Source organism: Neomonachus schauinslandi, chromosome X (genome assembly GCF_002201575.2).
Source record: "Neomonachus schauinslandi chromosome X, ASM220157v2, whole genome shotgun sequence".
Lineage (NCBI taxonomy): Eukaryota > Metazoa > Chordata > Mammalia > Carnivora > Phocidae > Neomonachus > Neomonachus schauinslandi.
The window spans coordinates 16,971,029-16,975,677 of record NC_058419.1 but is presented as its reverse complement, the minus strand read 5'-3'; positions in this window follow the sequence as shown (position 1 = coordinate 16,975,677).

The window sequence follows — 4,649 nt, the reverse complement described above, 5'->3', positions numbered from 1 at the left end:
CTCCCTCGAAAACAAATAAATGAATCTTTAAAAAAGAGGGAGATTTTATTTTTACATCTGTATAATATACATCTATCTGTTATCTATCTGTCCATCTATCTATGTATCTACATATCAATAGACATCTAGAGATTTCACCTTACTCACTTGTGGGAGCTGGTTAAATAGCCTCCGCAGCCCTCACATCTAATGCTGGAACTTGAAGTCTGCAGGGCCGTCAGGAGGCAATGGTGTCAAGTGGGAGAGAACAGGGACAACCTAGAACCCAGGAGCATGAGCTGGACCCCAGCAGGAGGATGATCACTGTCTGTATCAGTCCCTCATTGTCTCCAGCTTTGATACTGTGGCTATCCTGCAGGAGAAGCTGGTGCTCTTTGTCCATCACTACACACACGCACGCACACACACACAGGGCCCTGGTCCAGGAGTCTGAGAAGCTCCAGGAAGGTTGAGGAGCGGGTGTGGCAGCGGCTGCAGCCTGGTCATTGCCGTGCCCCAGGGAGATGAGCCGCTGCGTAAGGGACACTGGAGGTGAGCTACCACTCCACGTGGTGCCCCTGCACTGAACCTCTGGCACAGAAACGAGATGGTAGGCTCCCGCTTCAGCACGGCCCACTCAATCTGCAGCCCATCTCACAGGCCAAGGGCTCGGGAAATGCAGTTCAGGCTCAGCAAGGTGTCACATGACACACCTCCTGCCGTCCCTTGCAAGGTCATGGGAGGGACAGTAATTGGAACCACTCCTGTTGCCACTCATTGATTCCCAGACTCCCCATTCTTGTCATTGAGAATGCAGTGCCGTACGCAATTCTTTGATTCGGTGTGTGTGCCGCGTCCTGGCAGATGGCACCCTGTTCTCACAGAGTACGGCCTCCTTCAGCTGGCTATCTCGATGCTTTATCAGCCCAGCGGCTTCTGAAGAGTATGGTACGCAGCGCAAGCAGTAGGTCCCATGGCCCTGGGCCCACTCTTGTACCCCCTTGCTGCGAAAGTCACTCATTCTGGTCTGACACAGTGTTACATGGGACCCCATGCTAGGGGATCGAACACTCCCTAATTCCTAAGAAGGGTGCCGGCTGAGGCCCTGCAGGCTGGAAAGCTAAACCCATCCTTGAAATATATATCTACTCCTGTGAGATGGAACCACTGGCCCTTTCAGGATAGAAGGGGCATGATGTCGTGGCCAGTCGGTCTCCTCCAGGAACGGTGCCAGACTGGGGGCCCCATGTTGGGCTCTGTACTTGGCAGGTTGAACCTTCTGCAGTGGCAATAACTAGATTGGCCTTGGTGAGTGGGAGTCCATGCAGTTGGGCCATGTATAGCCTCCATCTCGCCCACTGTGGGCACTCTGTCCATGCGCCCATCACGTCTTCACTGGGGTGGCCAGTAACAAAGACTGATGTCAGCTGCCCAGGTCATTTTCTCTACTTGGTTGTTCAGTGTCTCCCCCGAGCTGGATGCTCCGTGGTGGGTGTTAACACGTGAATCCAAATCTTCACGCTTGGAGCCCACTCTCACCAGTCCACACACCTGCCTCTGCCTCAGCTCTCCTTGTGCCCACCCTTTCAGTCTTTTTCCTTCTAAACCACCAGCTAGTTAGCCAAGCCATTCACCACTGACCATAAATTCATAAATATTTTAACTTCTGGGCATTTCTCTTTGCAACCAAGGTGAATGAATAAGTACATCACCCAAAGCTCTGCCCAATGGGAGGATTCACCTGGCACTGTCTTTCACGTCCCCCACTCTCCAAAGTAGGTTCTAATTCAGCCACTGTCCACTCTTGACTTGTACCCACACCCTGACCCACCTCATCTATGAACAAGCTTTTCCCTCCGTATTCAGGTGATCTGCTGGGGCCCACATTGCTGGAGGCATGAACTGAAGGAAGTGCACTGGTCCAGCAGAGGTCCGTGCCACGGCCACCCGAGCTACCTGACCTTGCAGTCTACCTGTGCCTTTAGTCCTCTCCCTGACCGCCCCCCCTTCCACCTCTTGACGGATTGTTGCCAGGCCTGCCGGACCCTATGATGGTTACTTGGTGTCCCGTGGTCAGGTGTTTTCTCTTCACCAGGGCCCAGCAGCATATTGGAAGTTGTTTTTTTGTTTTTGTGTTTTTGTGGGGAGGAGGGGGAGAGGGAAAGGAAGAGAGAGAGAATCTCAAGCAGGCTCCACGCCCAGCATGGAGCCTGACATGGGGTTCGATCTCATGACCCTGAGATCATGACCTGAGCTGAAATCAGGAGTCCGACGCTTCACTGACTGAGCTACCCAGGCACCCCTCAGAAGTTGTTTTGTTTTGTTTTTAAATTATTTTTTTAAAGATTTTTTATTTATTTGACACAGAGAGAGTGAGAGCACAAGCTGGGAGACAGAGGGAGAGGGAGAAGCAGGCTCCCCACCGAGCAGGGAGCCTGATTCGGGGCTCGATCCCAGGACCCGGGGGACATGACCCGAGCCAAAAGCAGCTGCTGTAACCGACTGAGCCACTCAGGCGCCCCCAGAAGTTGTTTTTTAAAAGGCATGTGATTCGGGGCGCCTGGGTGGCTCAGTCCTCAAGCGTCTGCCTTCGGCTCAGGTCATGATCCCAGGGTCCTGGGATCGAGCCCCGCATCGGGCTCCCTGCTCAGCGGGAAGCCTGCTTCTCCCTCTCCCACTCCCTCTGCTTGTGTTCCCTCTCTCACTGTGTCTCTCTCTGTCAAAATAAATAAATAAAATCTTAAAAAAAAATAAAATAAAAAATAAAAGGCATGTGATTCTCTTCTGCAGATGGTATGGTCCTTGCTCCAGAAGCCCATGGGCCTGCATTGTGATTCTCCCACCGGGTTTTGCCAAAGATCCCGTGCTGCATCTTTTCCCACCACTGATAGCTGCAATACCATAGATGTGCCAAACTGTACGGTCCCAGAGGCAGGACAGCTTGCGGGGCCACCTGGCCCTGCTGCAGAGCCCTTTACTGCTCCGAGCCCCTGTTAGAGCTGGGAGCCTTCCTTGTCACCTGGCGTAAGGGATGGAGTAGACTCCTTAGGTGTGGGACCCACCGCCTCTAGAACCCAAAGAAGCCCACTAGGTGTCATGATTCGCTGTTCGTGGCAAGAGTTGCAAGGCGCAAGTTGTCTTTTACTGTGGAGGGAATGCTCCAGCGTACCTATGGCCACTGGGCCTCTAAAAATTGTATCGGTTTGATAAACCTCTGAACCTCTGTGGGCTTCATCTCCCACCTCTCGCTCTTCCGGCCTGATCAACAAAACGTCATCGATGTAATAGGCTAATAGGATGTTCTGCTGGGTGTCCAGAGGATTCTGATCTCTTCAGACTAAAATATGATGGAGGGCAGGAGAGCTAATACAGCTCTGGGACAAAACTGTAAAGGTACAGTATTTGCTCTTCCGTTTAAATGCCAACTCTTTCTGGTTGGGACAGAACATAAAATATTTGGGGGAGGGGGCGCCTGGGTGGCTCAGTCAGTGAAGCATCTGACTTTTGATCTCAGCTCAGGTCTTGATCTCAGGGTCGTGAGTTGGAGCCCTGCGTTGGGCTCTGTGGTGGACGTGGAGCCTGCTTAAAAAAAAAAAAAAAGAGGGAGAATCAAATATTTGCCAAATCAGTGGCCATAACCATGTGTTTGGGGTTATGTTAATCTCTCCCACAAAGACACCACATCCAGCACAGTGGCTATGATCGGAGCTACTATTTGGCTGAGCTTGTGGTAGATCTATGGTTATCTCCCATCTGGTTTCTGCACAAGTGGAGAAAGGATGAGAATCACCACCCTGCATCCTTTAGATCCTTAAGGGTGGTACTAATCTCCATGAACCCCACTGCCCCCACATGATGATTTGCTCTCTTGGCCGGGGGTGGCGGTAGGGGGTGGTGGTGGTGGTTTAGTATCAGAGACTTGTGCTCAGCCTTCCGCGCTGTGATAGCTCTTAACTCACTGGCCAAAGATACACAGTGGTGGCTGTGTCAATGGCCCAGTTATACCCTTGAAGTCTCCATTTATTACCTGGACCTCGTATGTTCCCACTCTCACAGGGGGCCATGAAGATGTTTTGGGTCTCCAGGTATCTATGTCAACTCGGACTCCATGTCCGGTAGGTCTCACGATGTCTAACGAGACCCTTTCTCTAGGGCTTAGTTACCCAAATAACTGGTCAGAGGTCGCCACCACCGTGTGTGTACTGGCTGTGGTATCGCAGGGCCCTTTCTCTTGGGGACTCAGCCACCTATTCTATCAGTGAGTTCTGGGTTCAAAAACTGGCTCAGGTCTGGAAGCTGGACAGAGGATCATGAGCATTTATTGAAATGACTGTCCTGGGCCGCCCAGATTTTTTCTATTACAAGTTGAGTAGTACCCTTTTCAGGTGCCCATAAATTCTGCCCCTAGGGATGCCATGTTCTCGTAACCATCTCCAAAACTCTGGGGCGGGCCCCTTGGCTGCCACGTGGACTTTGTCTTATTATAATTGCAACCGCCAGGCTTCTGGAGATTCAACCCCACCACCTGGGCTCTGTGGGTGTGGGTCTTATCATATACGATATTATATCAGTGAACTAAGCTTATAACAGCGTTTTCTACTGTCACTCCTGGATGGCAGAGGGGGCCAACACTGAACTTGGCACTGATGCTGATAGATCGCTTACCAGCG